Source organism: Anomaloglossus baeobatrachus, chromosome 4 (genome assembly GCF_048569485.1).
Source record: "Anomaloglossus baeobatrachus isolate aAnoBae1 chromosome 4, aAnoBae1.hap1, whole genome shotgun sequence".
Taxonomy (NCBI): domain Eukaryota; kingdom Metazoa; phylum Chordata; class Amphibia; order Anura; family Aromobatidae; genus Anomaloglossus; species Anomaloglossus baeobatrachus.
In genome coordinates, this window is record NC_134356.1 from 390,427,340 (window position 1) to 390,446,726 (window position 19,387).

Below are 19,387 nucleotides of genomic sequence, written 5' to 3' on the forward strand. Positions count from 1 at the left end.
CCATCCTGCTCAGATGACCCCATCCAGCTCAGATGACCCCATCCTGCTCAGATGACCCCATCCTGCTCAGATGACCCCATCCAGCTCAGATGACCCCATCCTGCTCAGATGACCCCATCCTTCTGATATGACCCCATCCTGCTGATATGACCCCATCCTCCTCAGATGACCCCATCCTGCTCAGATGACCCCATCCTGCTCGTATGACCCCATCCTGCTCAGATGACCCCATCCTGCTCAGATGACCCCATCCAGCTCAGATGACCCCATCCTGCTCAGATGACCCCATCCTGCTGATATGACCCCATCCTGCTGATATGACCCCATCCTCCTCAGATGACCCCATCCTGCTCAGATGACCCCATCCAGCTCAGATGACCCCATCCTGCTCAGATGACCCCATCCTTCTAATATGACCCCATCCTGCTGATATGACCCCATCCTCCTCAGATGACCCCATCCTGCTCAGATGACCCCATCCTGCTCGTATGACCCCATCCTGCTCAGATGACCCCATCCAGCTCAGATGACCCCCATCCTGCTCAGATGACCCCATCCTGCTGATATGACCCCATCCTGCTGATATGACCCCATCCTCCTCAGATGACCCCATCCTGCTCAGATGACCCCATCCTGCTCAGATGACCCCATCCAGCTCAGATGACCCCATCCTGCTCAGATGACCCCATCCTTCTGATATGACCCCATCCTGCTGATATGACCCCATCCTCCTCAGATGACCCCATCCTGCTCAGATGACCCCATCCTGCTCGTATGACCCCATCCTGCTCAGATGACCCTATCCTGCTGATATGACCCCATCCTGCTGATATGACCCCATCCTGCTGATATGATCCCATCCTGCTCAGATGACCCCATCCTGCTCAGATGACCCCATCCTCCTCAGATGACCCCATCCTCCTCAGATGACCCCATCCTCCTCAGATGACCCCATCCTGCTCAGATGACCCCATCCTCCTCAGATGACCCCATCCTGCTCAGATGACCCCATCTTGCTCAGATGACCCCATCCTCCTCAGATGACCCCATCCTGCTGATATGACCCCATCCTGCTGATATGACCCCATCCTCCTCAGATGACCCCATCCTGCTCAGATGACCCCATCCTGCTCGTATGACCCCATCCTGCTCAGATGACCCTATCCTGCTGATATGACCCCATCCTGCTGATATGACCCCATCCTGCTGATATGATCCCATCCTGCTCAGATGACCCCATCCTGCTCAGATGACCCCATCCTCCTCAGATGACCCCATCCTCCTCAGATGACCCCATCCTCCTCAGATGACCCCATCCTGCTCAGATGACCCCATCCTGCTGATATGACCCCATCCTGCTCAGATGACCCCATCATGCTCAGATGACCCCATCCTGCTCATATTATACCCCCATCCTGGTGTATGGCCGCATCCTGTGGCACATAAAAAAAATAAACGTTCATACTCACTTCAGCTCACCTCACTCCCTGCAGCATCGCTCGTCCTCCGGTCTGTGTCAGCGGCAGCGCCGCTGAGTGGTGCCGTCCCCGTTCTCCTGCAGCATCACTTGTCCTCCCATCTGTGTCAGCGGCAGCACCGCTGAGAGGAGCCGTCCCCGTTACCCTGCTGCATTGCTATCATCTCCTGTGTCTGTGCCGGTGGCGGCTGCGTGTGGACACGTGCGCACAGCGATGACGTCATCGCTGTGCGCGCCGCTAGTCTCCACCCAGCCGACGGCACAGGAGATGATCGCGATACAGCAAGGTAACGGGGATGGCTCCACTCAGCGGCGCTGCCGCTGACACAGACGGGAGGACGAGCGATGCTGCAGGGGAACGGTGAGTACTGTACACTGATTCACTGCTCCCCGCGCTGATGATGATGCGCGGGGGGCAGTGAATACAGCCGCACATGATCACTCCAGGCCGTAGTTGCCAGGGGTGATCATGCGGGCCGGCTGTTTATCCCCCGCCTATCATCCCGCCCACCTGTCAGTGAGTGCTTCAGCGCTGAGGGATGATGGGCGGGGGATGGGCATGCATATTAAATGAGCGGGTCCACGTGGTCACGGCAGGCTGCTACAGCCTGCTCGTGTCCCCGATGACCCGCTGTACCGCAGCACCCTCATTCCCCGCAGCCACATTCAGACCATAAGACGCACCCCCCCCACTTTCCCCCAACATTTGGGGGGAAAAAAGTGCATCTTATGGTCTGAAAAATACGGTAATAGCGCTATATAAATGAATACAATTATTAATGATTATAATTATGCGTTTCAAACCTCAGGCTTCTTCTTTTTCCTGAAGAAGAAGAAGCCAGAAGGCTTTGAAATGCGTAGAAATAAACCACTTTCATCTACTGATGTGTCCTGCATCCTTCCTTTAGAGGTCTCTTTACGGCAGCGCAGAGTAAACACGTTTTCCTTCAATTGCTGATTTTTTGTACTTTTGTGTACATAGTGTATCTGAAGCATCCCTACATCTTATATGCTCATATTTGCTAGTCAGATAAGACCCTATTGCACCCTTCTATCCACAGCATTGTATTCATCCAATTCAGCTGTCTCATTATACCAGGGCCATACTTAGTAGATGCACTAATCCTTGTTAGGCCCTCTTCACATGTCAGTAAAAAACACACACGTTTTTCACTGACGTGATAAAGGTGCATACTTGTGCTGTGATTTTTGACACATGTGTGATCTGTGTGTGCTATCCGTGATAATACATGGAGATCAGGCACTTAGGGGTACTTTGCACGTTGCGACATTGCTACTGTGATATCATTGGGGTCAAATCGAAAGTGACGCACATCCGGCATCGGTAACGACGTCGCAACGTGTAAAGTCTAGATGCACCGATAAACGATCGCAAAAGCGTCGTAAATCGGGGATCTGTGTAGTGTCGGTCATTTCCATAATTTCACTGCAGCGACAGGTATGATGTTGTTCCTCGTTCCTGCGGCAGCACACATCTCTGTGTATGAAGCCGCAGGAGCAAGGAACATCTCCTTACCTGTGTCCCGCCTGAAGAAGGAAGGAGGTGGGCTGGATGTTTACTTCCCGCTCATCTCCGCCCCTCCGCTTCTATTGGCCACCTGCCGTGTGACGTCGCTGTGACGCCGCACGACCCGCCCCCTTAGGACGGCCAGAGCGACGTCGCAGGGCAGGTAAGTGCGTGTAAAGCTGCCGTAGCGATAATGTTCGCTTCGGCAGCTATCACAAGATATCGCATCTGCGACAGGGGCGGGGACTATCGTGCTCGGCATCGCTACAATCGGCTAGCGATGTCGCAGCGTGGAAAGTACCCCTTATACTCACTTGTTCACGCCACTGCTGTCCGTGGTGCTGAAGTTTCCCACGATGCTGTGTCTGGCCGCTGCTGTCTAACCTCTGCAGCTACTTCTGGGTAGCAGTACAGTGAATAAGTGAATATTCATGAGCATAATTAGCTTGCCTGAAATTAGAAGACAGCAGCAGCGGAGACGGGTGAGTTTAAAAAGCTTTTTATTTTAAATGTACTTGTTTTTTCTGGCACGTGTTTCATGCTTCACTCCACAGTGTGGTCCGTGAGACATCAGCGATGTCAGAGAAAAACGAACATGTCTTCATGTGTAACACAAGGACGTGTGTTCGCTGCATGGAAACAAGTCAGTGAGAAATCATTGTGTGCACAGACCCATTCATTTAATGGGTCTGCATTGGAGTTGAGCGCGGTTCGCGGTTCGAGGTTCTCCAGTTCTAGGCTCGAGTGATTTTGGGGCCTGTTCTAGATCGAACTAGAACTCGAGCTTTTTGCAAAAGTTCGATAGTTCTAGAAACGTTCGAGAACGGTTCTAGCAGCAAAAAAACAGCTAATTCCTAGCTGGCTTTCCGCTGCAATAGTGTAAGTCACTCTGTGACTCACACTATTATGAAATTTCAGTGTATAGTATGCGGGAACAGCGCCTTCAGATCACTGCTGTTTGTATAATGGCGATCGCCATTTTTTTTTTTTTTCCTTGTTTTCCTTCCCTAAGCGCGCGCGTGTAGTGGGGAGGGCCATTATGTCAGCCAATCCCAGACACACACACAGCTAGGTGGACTTTTAGCCAGAGAAGCAACGGCATGTGTGATAGGATGTCCATGTCACATGTCCCTGCATTATAAAAACGGACATTTTCCTCCAGCACGCCATTATCTGCCTTCTGCGTCCTTCGTGTTAGACATCACTGGCGCAGCTCCGTCCTGAGTCCTATCGCCGACACAGCTGTATGCGCTCCATACACAGCGCTAGACAGCTTAGGGAGAGCACTTTCTATCAGTCCTTTTAAGGGCTCGTACCGGCAGGGTCAGAGCCATAGGTGACAGGTCCTGAAAACAGAGACAGCGTCTGTGTAGCTAAGGTCAGGGATTTCTTCGCTGCATTTCCCCATTAGGAGGGAATAGAAAGGCAGGCTTCCATTCCTCTACCCAGAGCCCCACAATCCTGGCACTGTACCCTCCTGTCCTCTGCACACTCCAACTCATTATAACTAAGCCATTATACTAGCAAACACTCAGTGTACCTAGTAGCATCCTAAACGTGGCTATTGGACTTCTGTATAGTCCCAGTAGTGCACAGATATTTGCAGCACCTCTGCCTGCATTGCACACTCAAACTCATTATAACTAAGCTATTATACAAGCAAACACTGAGTGTACCTAGTGTCATCCTAAACGTGGCTGTTGGACTTCTGTATAGTCCCAGTAGTGCACAGATATTTGCAGCACGTCTGCCTGCATTGCACACTCAAACTGATAGTTACTAAACCATTATACTAGCAAACACTCAGTGAACTTAGTGGCATCCTAAACGTGGCTATTGGACTTCTGTATCGTCCCACTAGTGCAAAGATATTTGCAGCACGTCTGCCTGCATTGCACACTCAAACTCATTGTTACTAAGCCATTATACTAGCAAACACTCAGTGAACCTAGTGGCATCCTAAACGTGGCTGTTGGACTTCTGTATCGTCCCACTAGTGCAAAAATATTTGCAGCACGTCTGCCTGCATTGCACACTCAAACTCATTGTTACTAAGCCATTATACTAGCAAGCACTCAGTGAACCTAGTGGCATCCTAAACGTGGCTATTGGACTTCTGTATAGTCCCACTAGTGCAAATATATTTGCAGCACGTCTGCCTGCATTGCATACTCAAACTCATTGTTACTAAGCCATTATACTAGCAAACACTCACTGAACCTAGTGGCATCCTAAACGTGGCTATTGGACTTCTGTATAGTCCCACTAGTGCAAAGATATTTGCAGCACGTCTGCCTGCATTGCACACTCAAACTCATTGTTACAAAGCCATTATACTAGCAAACACTCAGTGAACCTAGTGGCATCCTAAACGTGGCTATTGGACTTCTGTATAGTCCCACTAGTGCAAAGATATTTGCAGCACGTCTGCCTGCATTGCACACTCAAACTCATTGTTACTAAGCCATTATACTAGCAAACACTCAGTGAACCTAGTGGCATCCTAAACGTGGCTATTGGACTTCTGTATAGTCCCACTAGTGCAAAGATATTTGCAGCACGTCTGCCTGCATTGCACACTCAAACTCATTATTACTAAGCCATTATACTAGCAAACACTCAGTGAACCTAGTGGCATCCTAAACCTGGCTATTGGACTTCTGTATAGTCCCACTAGTGCAAAGATATTGGCAGCACGTCTGCCTGCATTGCACACACAAAAACACATTGTTACTAAGCCATTATACTAGCAAACACTCAGTGAACCTAGTGGCATCCTAAACGTGGCTATTGGACTTCTGTATAGTCCCACTAGTGCAAAGATATTTGCAGCACGTCTGCCTGCATTGCACACTCAAACTCATTGTTACTAAGCCATTATACTAGCAAACACTGAGGAAACTTAGTGGCATCCTAAACTAGGCTGTTGGACTTCTGTATAGTCCCACTAGTGCACAGATATTTGCAGCACCTCTGCCTGCATTGCACACTCAAACTCATTGTTACTTACTAAGACATAATACCAAAAATTGAGTAAACTTAGTGGCATACAAGAAGTGGCTGTTGTACTCCATTAGTGCACCACTGGTGCAAATCTATGTGCAGCACCTGTGCAGGACACCCTCCTGCTCTGTTTTTAATAAGCTATAATGATAGAAAAAAATACTGCCATTTAGTGGCATCATAGAACTGGCTGTTGTACTCCATTAGTGCCCCACTGGTGCCAAGCTATTTCTAGCACCTGTGCAGGACACCCTCCTGCTCTGTTTTTAATAAGCTATAATGATAGCAAAAAATACTGCCATTTAGTGGCATCATAGAACTGGCTGTTGTATTCCATTAGTGCCCCACTGGTGCCAAGCTATTTCTAGCACCTGTGCAGGACACCCTCCTGCTCTGTTTTTAATAAGCTATAATGATAGCAAAAAATACTGCCATTTAGTGGCATCATAGAACTGGCTGTTGTATTCCATTAGTGCCCCACTGGTGCCAAGCTATTTCTAGCACCTGTGCAGGACACCCTCCTGCTCTGTTTTTAATATGCTATAATAATAGCAAAAAATACTGCTATTTAGTGGCATCATAGAACTGGCTGTTGTATTCCATTAGTGCCCCACTGGTGCCAAGCTATTTCTAGCACCTGTGCAGGACACCCTCCTGCTCTGTTTTTAATAAGCTATAATGATAGCAAAAAATACTGCCATTTAGTGGCATCATAGAACTGGCTGTTGTATTCCATTAGTGCCCCACTGGTGCCAAGCTATTTCTAGCACCTGTGCAGGACACCCTCCTGCTCTGTTTTTAATAAGCTATAATGATAGCAAAAAATACTGCCATTTAGTGGCATCATAGAACTGGCTGTTGTATTCCATTAGTGTCCCACTGGTGCCAAGCTATTTCTAGCACCTGTGCAGGACACCCTCCTGCTCTGTTTTTAATATGCTATAATAATAGCAAAAAATACTGCCATTTAGTGGCATCATAGAACTGGCTGTTGTATTCCATTAGTGCCCCACTGGTGCCAAGCTATTTCTAGCACCTGTGCAGGACACCCTCCTGCTCTGTTTTTAATAAGCTATAATGATAGCAAAAAATACTGCCATTTAGTGGCATCATAGAACTGGCTGTTGGACTCCTTTATTGTGCCACTTGTGCCAAGCAATCTCAAGCACCTCTGCATTCTACCCTCATGCACATTTAGCTATGCTAATTTTATAGCAAACTCAGGGAATTCCTTGCTGCATTTGATCATTAGGAGGGATAGAAAGTGAGGCTTCTTTTACTGTCCTGGTACCCACAGAACACGGCCCCTGTACCCATCTGTCCACTTTTGCCACGCTATTTAATTTGCCCAAAGAGCTGACTCTTTTTCTGCCATCCTAAAATTGTCTGGAATACTAAGTTAATGTTCCTTTGCTGCCAAGCAAGGTACAACACATGTGCATTCTACACTCCTTTCCATTTCTGGAATGCAATTATTAACTGCAGGTAGTCCAGCCAATCTGTGACGAAGGTGCAGGCGTGGATATAATGTAGCCTGCATCCAATGATGGTTCTCTCGATGTCTGACAGCTCAAACCTTCTGTTTCCACTTCCAAAACAAGTGATGGCCTGCCAATCACACTCCCTGTTGCGGGTAAAGGAGTGGAAGTTCAGTGTGAAAAACCATGTGGGACTGCTGTCCCCACAGTCATAGAGGATGAAGAGCACGCAGATGCACTTGATGGGGCAGGCGGTGGTTGCACAGGCACGCTAGGCCGCATTGTAGCACAGTGAAATTCACATTGCGACTTATGCTTCATTTTAAGTTGTGTACAGGGTGGGCTACCCAGTATGCAGCAAAACCAGGCAACAGGAAAAGGACTCTAGGCAGTTGGGTTGATAAATGATTGTTTAACTTTACCAAAACAAACAATAAGAACCATGCATACAATTTAAATAATTGAACAATCTATTCTGTTGCCTACTACCTGCTAATCCCTCTGTGTAGCAGTAATTGTGTGTTTGTGCGTGTGTGTGTGTGTGTGTGTGTGTGTGCGAACACGACTTACCAGTGGCGCATCACAAGAGCTTCCAAGTTATCTACCTAAACATAGACAAAGCACATTACCCCCCCTGAATACCCTTGTTAGCTGAAGCCTCACAGATAATGCAGATGATAACAGTGTGAATGCAAATCACACAGCTCTGCAACACAGTCATGGAAATCTTGAAAAGCAACAGTCAATGCAAACATGTATTGCTGTCCCTCTATGATTTAAACTGTATGTGACAATTTGACAGTGCAGACGCAGCAAGTCTTATTGTCTATATAGTCGGCCTACCCAGAACAGATATGTGTTTTGCTAATAAAACAAAGTGTTGCGTGCCCGCATTATTGTCTGGGCACAGCCTACCGTACCCGGGTACTGTGATGTCCAGTTGCCAGAAATACAGACTTTACGCTCCTCTCACGGTAAACAGTATAGACAGCGCCGTAAGAATGTTGGTCTGTGGCACAGGATGCTGCTCACTGACGTTACAGTGCTCATCATCAAAGTACAACACAACTCCCCTCACAATTGAACGAACTGTTTCCGTGGTGGCTCCTTGCTGTAACACACACCTTTAGCTTTTCCTTCTGTTCATAGACAGCATCTCCAAGTCCACACCCGAAGAGCAATTTTATATTGCTATAGTGACCAAAGGCAGATCCAAAAAAACAGCAGCCCCTTGTGTGTAGTCTGCAACAATGCATGCAATGAACGGCAAATAAGCATATTGCGTTGACAGTTGCTAAAGCTGAGCAATACACCTTCACGCTGTCAATTCATATCCATGTGATACTTCATGGAGGAAGTACTCAAAAGTGTGAGTTTTTGCCTTCTACTTACAGATTGTTGACAAATCTTACAGATTCCATGACTTGGGTGATCCTTTGCGATGTCCAAAAATTCACAGGCTAGGAAAGGCTTACAGCCCATGCGACCTGCATAGCCAACACGACTTCTGCTCAGAGTCAAAGTTGTGGTCCAGGATTCAGTTGTTGACGTGCTTCCAGTACTTTGTCTCTGGCCAGGAAGACGCAACGTAACCTCGTTGTCAGTAGCATCCTCCTCCACCTCCTCTGCTGACCTCATCGACTGGCTGACTTTGGTTTGACAGTAAGTGTGGTCTCCAACCTCATCAATAACCCTGTGTGTTTTCATTCCCCTCGTCCTGAGTCCTCCGAGACAACCTCTTCCTGCCGTGACCGAATAGTAAAGTTGTCCTTCCAATCAGGTATCTGTGCTCCTCATCATGTTCCCCATTGTCTCCACCAGGAGGATTTACTTTTGGGAAATGATGGTGTAGATTAGGCACAGCACCTTCTTCATCGGGGCCTGGATCCCACTCACAAAGCTTCTGGCCATCTGCGCAGATCATTTCCCCTGTCTCATGGAACTCGCTACCTCAACACGTCAAATTATCTGCTACACCCGCAAGCTTCAAACTGAATCTGAAAACTCATCTGTTCAGAAATGACTATAACCTTCAATGACACCACCACCATATGTACTTGACGCTCAATCTAAACCACTCCTACTGTCTCCTCCCAAAAATCCTTTAGAATGTAATCCCGCAAGGGCAGGGCCCTCTTCCCTCTGTACCAGTCTGTCTATACTTACTTGTATATGTATTCTGTATGTAACCCCCTTCTCATGTACAGCACCATGGAATCAATGGTGCTCTATAAATCAATAATAATAAAAATAATAATAACTTCCTTGTCTGTACTCATTGCAGCTTTGGAGCAGACCTCTGATTCCCAGGCTATAGTGCGACTGAACAGCTATGCAAACTCAACCAACTCTGTCACCCCATACTCAGCAGGGCTGGTGGAAACTTGAGAGCTGTTAGGAAGCAAGTGCGATTGGATTGACACCACAGAGGAATGGAGTATTTGGGATCTTGAAATTGGGGTGGAGGAGAGGCCACTTTATGGAGCACTTCAGATCCATTGAAGCAGCTGCTGTTTTGGCCTCATCTACATTTGTTAGCGATGGTCGTGTCCATGAAAAAAGGGATCATATCAGATTATCCATGGGAAGAAGTACACCTGTTCTTTTGGATGGTATTTGTTGTTACAAAACGGTGACGCCTTAAACGCAAGCAGCCTGCTGCGGTTTCAGTTGCGCCCAGGCATCAGCTGCCATTTAGGCCTGTGCCTCGGGTTGTCCAGCTGGCTGCTTTCTCCTCCACGTCTAAGTGTGGAGAGGCAGCTAGTGCGCATGCGTGTGCCGATTTACCCCAGCCGCAGCCTAACTCCAGTGTTTCGCCTAGTGAGTATGCTCAGCCTGACTGTGCCATTCCTGAGGCTAAGTCTTCATTTCGGGCTACAGCGCATGCTCCCATACTTAGTGCGAAAAGCCTCTTTGCACAGGTACTTGCACTCCGTGCCGGGTCTAAGTCCTGTGTTGTGCCTAGACACCATGCTAAAGCTGATAGTCTTTTTTCAGAGACTGTATTTCATGCAACTGACCATGGTCAGGCACTTACTGCATCAGAAACTAGGTCCGGTAATGAACTCTTTGGCCCTGCCCCTGATGTGGGAGGCCCATTTAGACCACAGGGCAGGTGTCCTGACGATGTGGCCAGGCCACTCCCAAATGGCTTGCAGAGGCCCGCCCCTATGACTTGTCACCTCATTATTGATGGTCAGACGATGACTGGTGAGGTGTTTGGGTCATGACAGCCATGAGGTCATCATTGAAGTTGTGGTTCCAAATAGGACGCTAGTTATGCCACTCATGACGTATCACTCTGCTTTTGTCTCCAGGAGGTGCATTGTGGTCCACTCTGGTTTGGGGCGGACCCAGGTTATAAAAGGGGCTGGAGACAACAAGGAGGTGCGCAGTCTTCTATTATGCTCCGAAAGAGCAGACCTCCATGTGTTGAACCCATTGCGGCTTTAGGCCAGAGGTAGGCAGGGATAGGGCGTCGATGCAGGCCGCCACCACAGTTGGTAACGCAGAACGGTCCTACAAGTCCTGCTTGTGCAGCCCAGTGGCATTAACATGCCTGCTGCTGCTGATGCGCCTGCTGTCCACAGGTGTGGCCCCAATGCACACGGTCAGCGTACTGAATGGCCCCTGTGATGTTAACAGGGAGTTCCTGGGCTGGGTGGGCGTGTGGGCGTGTGGACCCTGTGACGCTAACAGGGCTCCCAGTCTCAAGATCCGAGTGGCGTCTAACTTGGTTCAGGCTACTATTAGTTTCATAGCCACACAGCTCTGTATTCTCCACCGAACCTTCCAGTTGCCAACCTCTCCTTTTCCATCTGGGAGCACGGTGGACACTGACTGCTGATGGGGATATATACCTTTCTCTTTCTTTTCTTATTAATTTTCGTTATATAGCGGTAACATAGTATATACCACCTTATCCAAATCTGCCAGTCCCACCGTAACAGATGGTGTTTCTTCATCAAATGTTACTTTTGCTTAACCACCAAACCCACGGACCAAAACTTTTTTCCCCTTTCCAACACACCTGTTCCCCTTTCCACCAGCATCTGTCCTTTTTCAACTCATTTTGTATATGACCAAAAGTGCAACTCTGCAGGGACACCGTACTCAATGCCATCTCAGCACAGCAGCCAGCCCTCGGTCCCTCAGATGTGGACAAGTAAAAGACCATTTCCTCCTATCCATGACAAAGCGTTGAGATTAACTCTGTGCAGCACTGGTGTTTAGTGGAAAAGCAGATCGAAGATTGCGTACCACCTTCTGAAGATACTCCTGTACACGTGCGTCCCTTTCTATGGCAGGAATTATTTCGCCAACCTTTGTCTTGTACTGGGGATCTAACAGTGTGGCAACCCAGTAGTTAGCATTACTTTGAATTCATACAATCCGAGGGTCATGTTGTAGGTAGTGCAGCAAGAAGACGCTCATGTGTCTTGTGCATCCAAGAGGACCAAGTCCTTGGTGTGTTGGTGGCAGAGAGGTGAGAATCGTGCCTCCTTCCTCTGCCCTCTCCCCCAAACCTCGCACAACCGAAATGTGAGCAAGCTCTCACTCATCTGCCGAGTCTTCCATGCCCATCGCAAGTTCGTCCTCCATTTCTTCATGGCTTCTGCACCTTCCTCAACAATTTTTGCTGATACTATGTGCCCTTGTTAATCCCTATCCCCCACCATAACTGCTGCCTAGGTGCCGCTTACCATATGGACCTTGTAGATCTTATTATCCCTTCTGCATATGACTCCTCCTGTACTTCCTCACCTTCCTCTTGGACCAATACCTGACTCCGAATAATGCTTACAGTGTGCTCCATCATGTAGATGACCAGAATTGTCACGCTGAGAATGGCATTGCCAGTGCTAAACATCTTCGTCGACATTTGTAAACTGTGTAGAAGGGTGCATAGGTCCTTGATCTGACACCACTCCAGCAGCGTGATCTGCACCACCTCTGGATCAAGTTAGCCCAGGGTATACGTCATACCGTATTTCAGCAGGGCTCTGCGGTGCTGCCACACACGCTGCAACATGTGCAGATTCCAATTCCTGCGTGTCGGAACATCGCATTTCCGGCGTTTAACTGCCAGACCCTAAGACTTCCAGAGCGATGAAAGTTGTTGAGCTGCTGGGTGCGAAGGATGAAAGTGAGCACATAGCAGCGTGCCCGCTGCACAAGGCCATGTAGGCCGGGATGGTATTTTAAAAATTGCTGGAGAATCAGATTCAACACGTGAGCCATACAAGGCCCTTGTGTCACATTGCCCTGACGAAGGGCCGCAGACAGGTTTGCATCATTGCCGCACACGGCTGTTAAGTCACCAACGTAGTCCACTCAATCAATTTGTACTCTGGTCCCAATGGGAAGACACCACACCCTTTTTTAGGCCCCTCCTGTCTGCAGACCACTGCCAGACAAAGCTATGAACCTCTTGTTACTGTTACCCCCAGTTCAGTTTTATGAGTTTGTGTGCTTGTTACCTGACTACGTTTCCTGCTTGCTGTTTATGTAACTCGTTGGCCGATCCGCATTTCACCTCTGCTTGTTTTCTGATTAAGTCCTGGCCATCCCATTCTGTTCCTCTTCCTCAATTAATGTTTTTGACCCTGCATGACTACTATTCTCTGGAACTGCAGCCTTCCACAGGTATTGATCAACTTGGGCCCTGTGTAATTCCAAATCACTGTATAGGGGTTAAAGGGTTTCAGGGTTCTGGGTGTCCAGCTTGGTGAGTGGCTTGCCTCTAGCCTATCCTTTACAGCCCATCTGAGTGTGTCGATCCAGGCAGGCGTTACATCGTGCCCTCTGCAGAAGGCCATGTAAGCCGGGATAGTGTTTTAAAAATTGCTGGACAACCAGGTTCAACACGTGAGCCATACAAGGCACGTGTGTCACATTGCCCTGAAGAAGGGTCGCAGACTGGTTTGCATCATTGTCGCACCCGACCTCCCCTGACTGCTGGTTGAGTGTAGACAACCATTGATGAAACTCGGTCTCAATCTCCAAAGCTAACCGTCCACAATTCCTCAGCGGTGTCTCACATTTCCCCTACATTTCAAAGTAAACATTTGACCGCCTTATGGCCTTGAGCTCTGCTGCCAGCATAGTAAGGAGGTGTGTGGGATTCCTTGGGTGCAGTTACAAGGAAGGGTGGCCTGACCACACAGGGTTTGGGCCGAGGTGGAGGACCCACACGAGGTTGAGGAGGCAGAAGCAGTGGAGGAACTTGTACATACAAAGGAAGGATTGACACACAAGTCGTGGGGACGGCAAGACTTGTACAGCAAACCCTTCTCCATCTCTCACCATAGTTACCCAGTGCCCAGTCAGCAACATGTAACTCCCCTGTCCATGCTTACTGGTCCAAGTATCTGTGTTGAAATGCACCCTGTCACACACAGAGTTTCTCAAGGAATCGGTGAGGTAGTGTGCGACCTACTGTGGTAGTGCGGGCACGCCTTTCTTGGAGAAGGAGTGACGACTGGCCATCGGCTCTTGGGGCACTGCAATGGGCATAAGGTCTCAAAAATCCTGGGTCTCAAAAGGGTGTAAAGGCAGCCTTTCTGTTGCCAACAAGTTGCAGATGATGAAACTCAACCTCTTAGGCATGTCATGCCCTTCGAAAATCATGTAAAACACAGCGAGGGGACTCCAACCACAGTCTCCCTCGTTGCCACTAATTGGGCCACACACACCCCACTTGACTGGCATCAGTTGACCCCCCTTTTGAAAAAGAAAAAGATGCTTTGGATGAAGCACTCTCAAAAATACACGTGCCTTTCCCGTCCCCTGGCTGACCCAGGGGAAGAAAAGTCCTCTGAGAGCCATGACTTGTTCATCTTGGTTCTTTTAGAAACACAGCGAGGGGACTCCAACCACAGTCTCCCTCGTTTCCACTAATTGGGCCACACACACCCCACTTGACTGGCATCAGTTGACCCAATTTTCAAGATGAAAAAGATGCTTTGCATGAAGCACTCTCAAAAATACGCGTGCCTTTCCCGTCCCCTGGCTGACCCAGGGGAAGAAAAGTCCTCTGAGAGCCATGACTTGTTCATCTTGGTTCTTTTAGAAACACAGCGAGGGGACTCCAACCACAGTCTCCCTCGTTTCCACTAATTGGGCCATACACACCCCACTTGACTGGCATCAGTTGACCCAATTTTCAAGATGAAAAAGATGCTTTGCATGAAGCACTCTCAAAAATACGCGTGCCTTTCCCGTCCCCTGGCTGACCCAGGGGAAGAAAAGTCCTCTGAGAGCCATGACTTGTTCATCTTGGTTCTTTTAGAAACACAGCGAGGGGACTCCAACCACAGTCTCCCTCGTTGCCACTAATTGGGCCACACACACCCCACTTGACTGGCATCAGTTGACCCCCCTTTTGAAAAAGAAAAATATGCTTTGCATGAAGCACTCTCAAAAATACGCATGCCTTTCCCGTCCCCTGGCTGACCCAGGGGAAGAAAAGTCCTCTGAGAGCCATGACTTGTTAATCTTGGTTCTTTTAGAAACACAGCAAGGGGACTCCAACCACAGTCTCCCTCGTTTCCACTAATTGGGCCACACACACCCCACTTGACTGGCATCAGTTGACCCAATTTTCAAGATGAAAAAGATGCTTTGCATGAAGCACTCTCAAAAATACGCGTGCCTTTCCCGTCCCCTGGCTGACCCAGGGGAAGAAAAGTCCTCTGAGAGCCATGACTTGTTCATCTTGGTTCTTTTAGAAACACAGCGAGGGGACTCCAACCACAGTCTCCCTCGTTTCCACTAATTGGGCCACACACACCCCACTTGACTGGCATCAGTTGACCCAATTTTCAAGATGAAAAAGATGCTTTGCATGAAGCACTCTCAAAAATACGCGTGCCTTTCCCGTCCCCTGGCTGACCCAGGGGAAGAAAAGTCCTCTGAGAGCCATGACTTGTTCATCTTGGTTCTTTTAGAAACACAGCGAGGGGACTCCAACCACAGTCTCCCTCGTTTCCACTAATTGGGCCACACACACCCCACTTGACTGGCATCAGTTGACCCAATTTTCAAGATAAAAAAGATGCTTTGCATGAAGCACTCTCAAAAATACGCGTGCCTTTCCCGTCCCCTGGCTGACCCAGGGGAAGAAAAGTCCTCTGAGAGCCATGACTTGTTCATCTTGGTTCTTTTAGAAACACAGCGAGGGGACTCCAACCACAGTCTCCCTCGTTGCCACTAATTGGGCCACACACACCCCACTTGACTGGCATCAGTTGACCCCCCTTTGGAAAAGAAAAAGATGCTTTGCATGAAGCACTCTCAAAAATACACGTGCCTTTCCCGTCCCCTGGCTGACCCAGGGGAAGAAAAGTCCTCTGAGAGCCATGACTTGTTAATCTTGGTTCTTTTAGAAACACAGCAAGGGGACTCCAACCACAGTCTCCCTCGTTTCCACTAATTGGGCCACACACACCCCACTTGACTGGCATCAGTTGACCCAATTTTCAAGATGAAAAAGATGCTTTGCATGAAGCACTCTCAAAAATACGCGTGCCTTTCCCGTCCCCTGGCTGACCCAGGGGAAGAAAAGTCCTCTGAGAGCCATGACTTGTTCATCTTGGTTCTTTTAGAAACACAGCGAGGGGACTCCAACCACAGTCTCCCTCGTTTCCACTAATTGGGCCACACACACCCCACTTGACTGGCATCAGTTGACCCAATTTTCAAGATGAAAAAGATGCTTTGCATGAAGCACTCTCAAAAATACGCGTGCCTTTCCCGTCCCCTGGCTGACCCAGGGGAAGAAAAGTCCTCTGAGAGCCATGACTTGTTCATCTTGGTTCTTTTAGAAACACAGCGAGGGGACTCCAACCACAGTCTCCCTCGTTGCCACTAATTGGGCCACACACACCCCACTTGACTGGCATCAGTTGACCCCCCTTTTGAAAAAGAAAAAGATGCTTTGCATGAAGCACTCTCAAAAATACGCGTGCCTTTCCCGTCCCCTGGCTGACCCAGGGGAAGAAAAGTCCTCTGAGAGCCATGACTTGTTCATCTTGGTTCTTTTAGAAACACAGCGAGGGGACTCCAACCACAGTCTCCCTCGTTGCCACTAATTGGGCCACACACACCCCACTTGACTGGCATCACTTGACCCCCCTTTTCAAAATGAAACAGATGCTTTGCATGAAGCACTCTCAAAAATACGCGTGCCTTTCCCGTCCCCTGGCTGACCCAGGGGAAGAAAAGTCCTCTGAGAGCCATGACTTGTTCATCTTGGTTCTTTTAGAAACACAGCGAGGGGACTCCAACCACAGTCTCCCTCGTTGCCACTAATTGGGCCACACACACCCCACTTGACTGGCATCACTTGACCCCCCTTTTCAAAATGAAACAGATGCTTTGCATGAAGCACTCTCAAAAATATGCGTGCCTTTCCCGTCCCCTGGCTGACCCAGGGGAAGAAAAGTCCTCTGAGAGCCATGACTTGTTCATCTTGGTTCTTTTAGAAACACAGCGAGGGGACTCCAACCACAGTCTCCCTCGTTTCCACTAATTGAGCCACACACACCCCACTTGACTGGCATCAGTTGACCCCCATTTTCAAGATGAAAAAGATGCTTTGCATGAAGCACTCTCAAAAATACGCGTGCCTTTCTCGTCCCCTGGCTGACCCAGGGGAAGAAAAGTCCTCTGAGAGCCATGATATGTTCATTTTGGTTCTTTTAGAAACACAGCGAGGGGACTCCAACCACAGTCTCCCTCGTTTCCACTAATTGGGCCACACACACCCCACTTGACTGGCATCAGTTGACCCAATTATCAAGATGAAAAAGATGCTTTGCATGAAGCACTCTCAAAAATACGCGTGCCTTTCGCCTCCCCTGGCTGACCCAGGGGAAGAAAAGTCCTCTGAGAGCCATGTCCACATTGTCAGTGGACAGACACGTGTGCTTATCTGCCAGCAGACCCCCAGCAGCACTGAAGACAGGTTCCGAGAGAACGCTGGCTGCAGGACACGACAAGATCCCCAAGGCGTATGTGGCAATCTCAGGCAATTTATCCAGATTGGAAGCCTAAAATGAGCAGGGCTCAAGTTGCACAGTAATGGCATCGATGTTTCCTTGCATATACTCATATATCTGTGTGTCCTCCTCTTTTTCCTTGTCCAGCTCTTTTGTTTTCGCTTGAGAATTTGTCCTTGTCACTTTCCCATGTGTTTGTGTTGTGTTGTGAGTTGTTTGTCACCTTTTGGACACCTTTGAGGGTGTTTTCTAGGTGTTATTATGTGTTTGTGATTGCCTGCCATTGTTTCCTATGCAGTTCGAGTTCGGTTCGTCGAACGTTCGACGAGCCGAACTCGAACGGGACGTCCGTTCGGCGAACCGACCTCGAGCCGAACCACGACCGGTTCGCTCATCTCTAGTCTGCATATGTCCCTGATTCTGGTACGCATAAAAACAGTAACATACGAGTAACGTACCAGAATCACTGATGTGTGAAAACCCAAAATTTCAGTTCTTAAGAGTAAAATCAGCAGTCATTAAATAACGAAATAATGATTCCATGAATATAAAGTATTAATACGTATGCTTAAAGGATAGAGTAGTTTTCTATTAATTGATTCTAGAAGCATGACAGATATGCTAATCAAACTACAATGGTGATAAATGGAGTGAAAATTATTACCATCAGGTAAGGGGAAGCAAGCAACAAATGTGAGATAGTTTTATGAACAATTAATCTCAACAAATGATGCTTCAGCTCTAGAAGAATGTTTTAATATATATATATATATTTAGAAAACTGAAAAGCTACAATATTATAAGTAGATTACTTATCACCCTTATGTTTATACATTATAACTATTCGATATTGGTGCATTCAATTTTATTCTATTGCACATAGTTTTCCACATAATTACATCCTTAAAGAGTTATTCCCATCTCCAATATCCTATCCCAATATGTAGTAGGTGTAATATTAATATTATTAGCAAATACCTTCAATTAGAAATGGAGTATAGTTCTACTGATATAGCCATGTCTCTTACCTCATGTGCAGGGCATTGCAGGTTAGGTATCCATGGTTACACCCACTCATAGAGTGACAGTTAGTTTCTCATGGATATCTAAGCTGCAATGCCCTGCACATGAGGTAAGAGATATGACTATATCAGGAGAACTATAGTACATTTCTAATTGGAGGTATTTGCTAATATTATATTATTATTATTATTATTGCACCTACTACATATTGGGATAGGATTTTGGTGATGGGAATACCCCTTTAAGGGTGTCTGACATACAATTTATTCATTTTAAATCTGACAGAAAAAAAAATGCGTATGCCCCTGTATAGATTTGGTGCTATTCTTGCACCAGCTAAACTAATATTGGAGTTGTATTATTGCTAGTGATGAGCAAATTCATTCGTCACTATTCGCAGAATAGTACGGTATTCAGGGTGTTCGTTATGTAGTGAGTAATGGTGTATTCGCCTCGCTATATTTGGATTTCCTGCACAGCATGTTTGGTGGCTGATTTGCGGCCACTAAACATGTAGGGCTTCTTAACCAATCAAAGTAATGCTGCAGCCATCTTTGTTACGGCATTACTGTGATTGGCTGGCCTCGCAGCGTCATAGGGTCTATCTAATAAAAGCCTTCAGCCGCCATTTTGCGCACATTGCGTCTGGTGCCCACGTGTTATCAGCATAGGGATAGAGCGAGCAGCTGCTAGGGAGCATGTAGGCCTCTTAATATTATAAAAAGCCCTTTTCAGGGCTACCTGCAGTGTAGGTCAGTGTAGCATATGGAGGGAAAGATTTCAGAGCAGGGACAGTGTTTAAAGCAGTATATGTCACTACCTCCATAGTACTGTCCAGAAACCAGAATACAATAGCTCTTTTAAGAACTGATAGCAC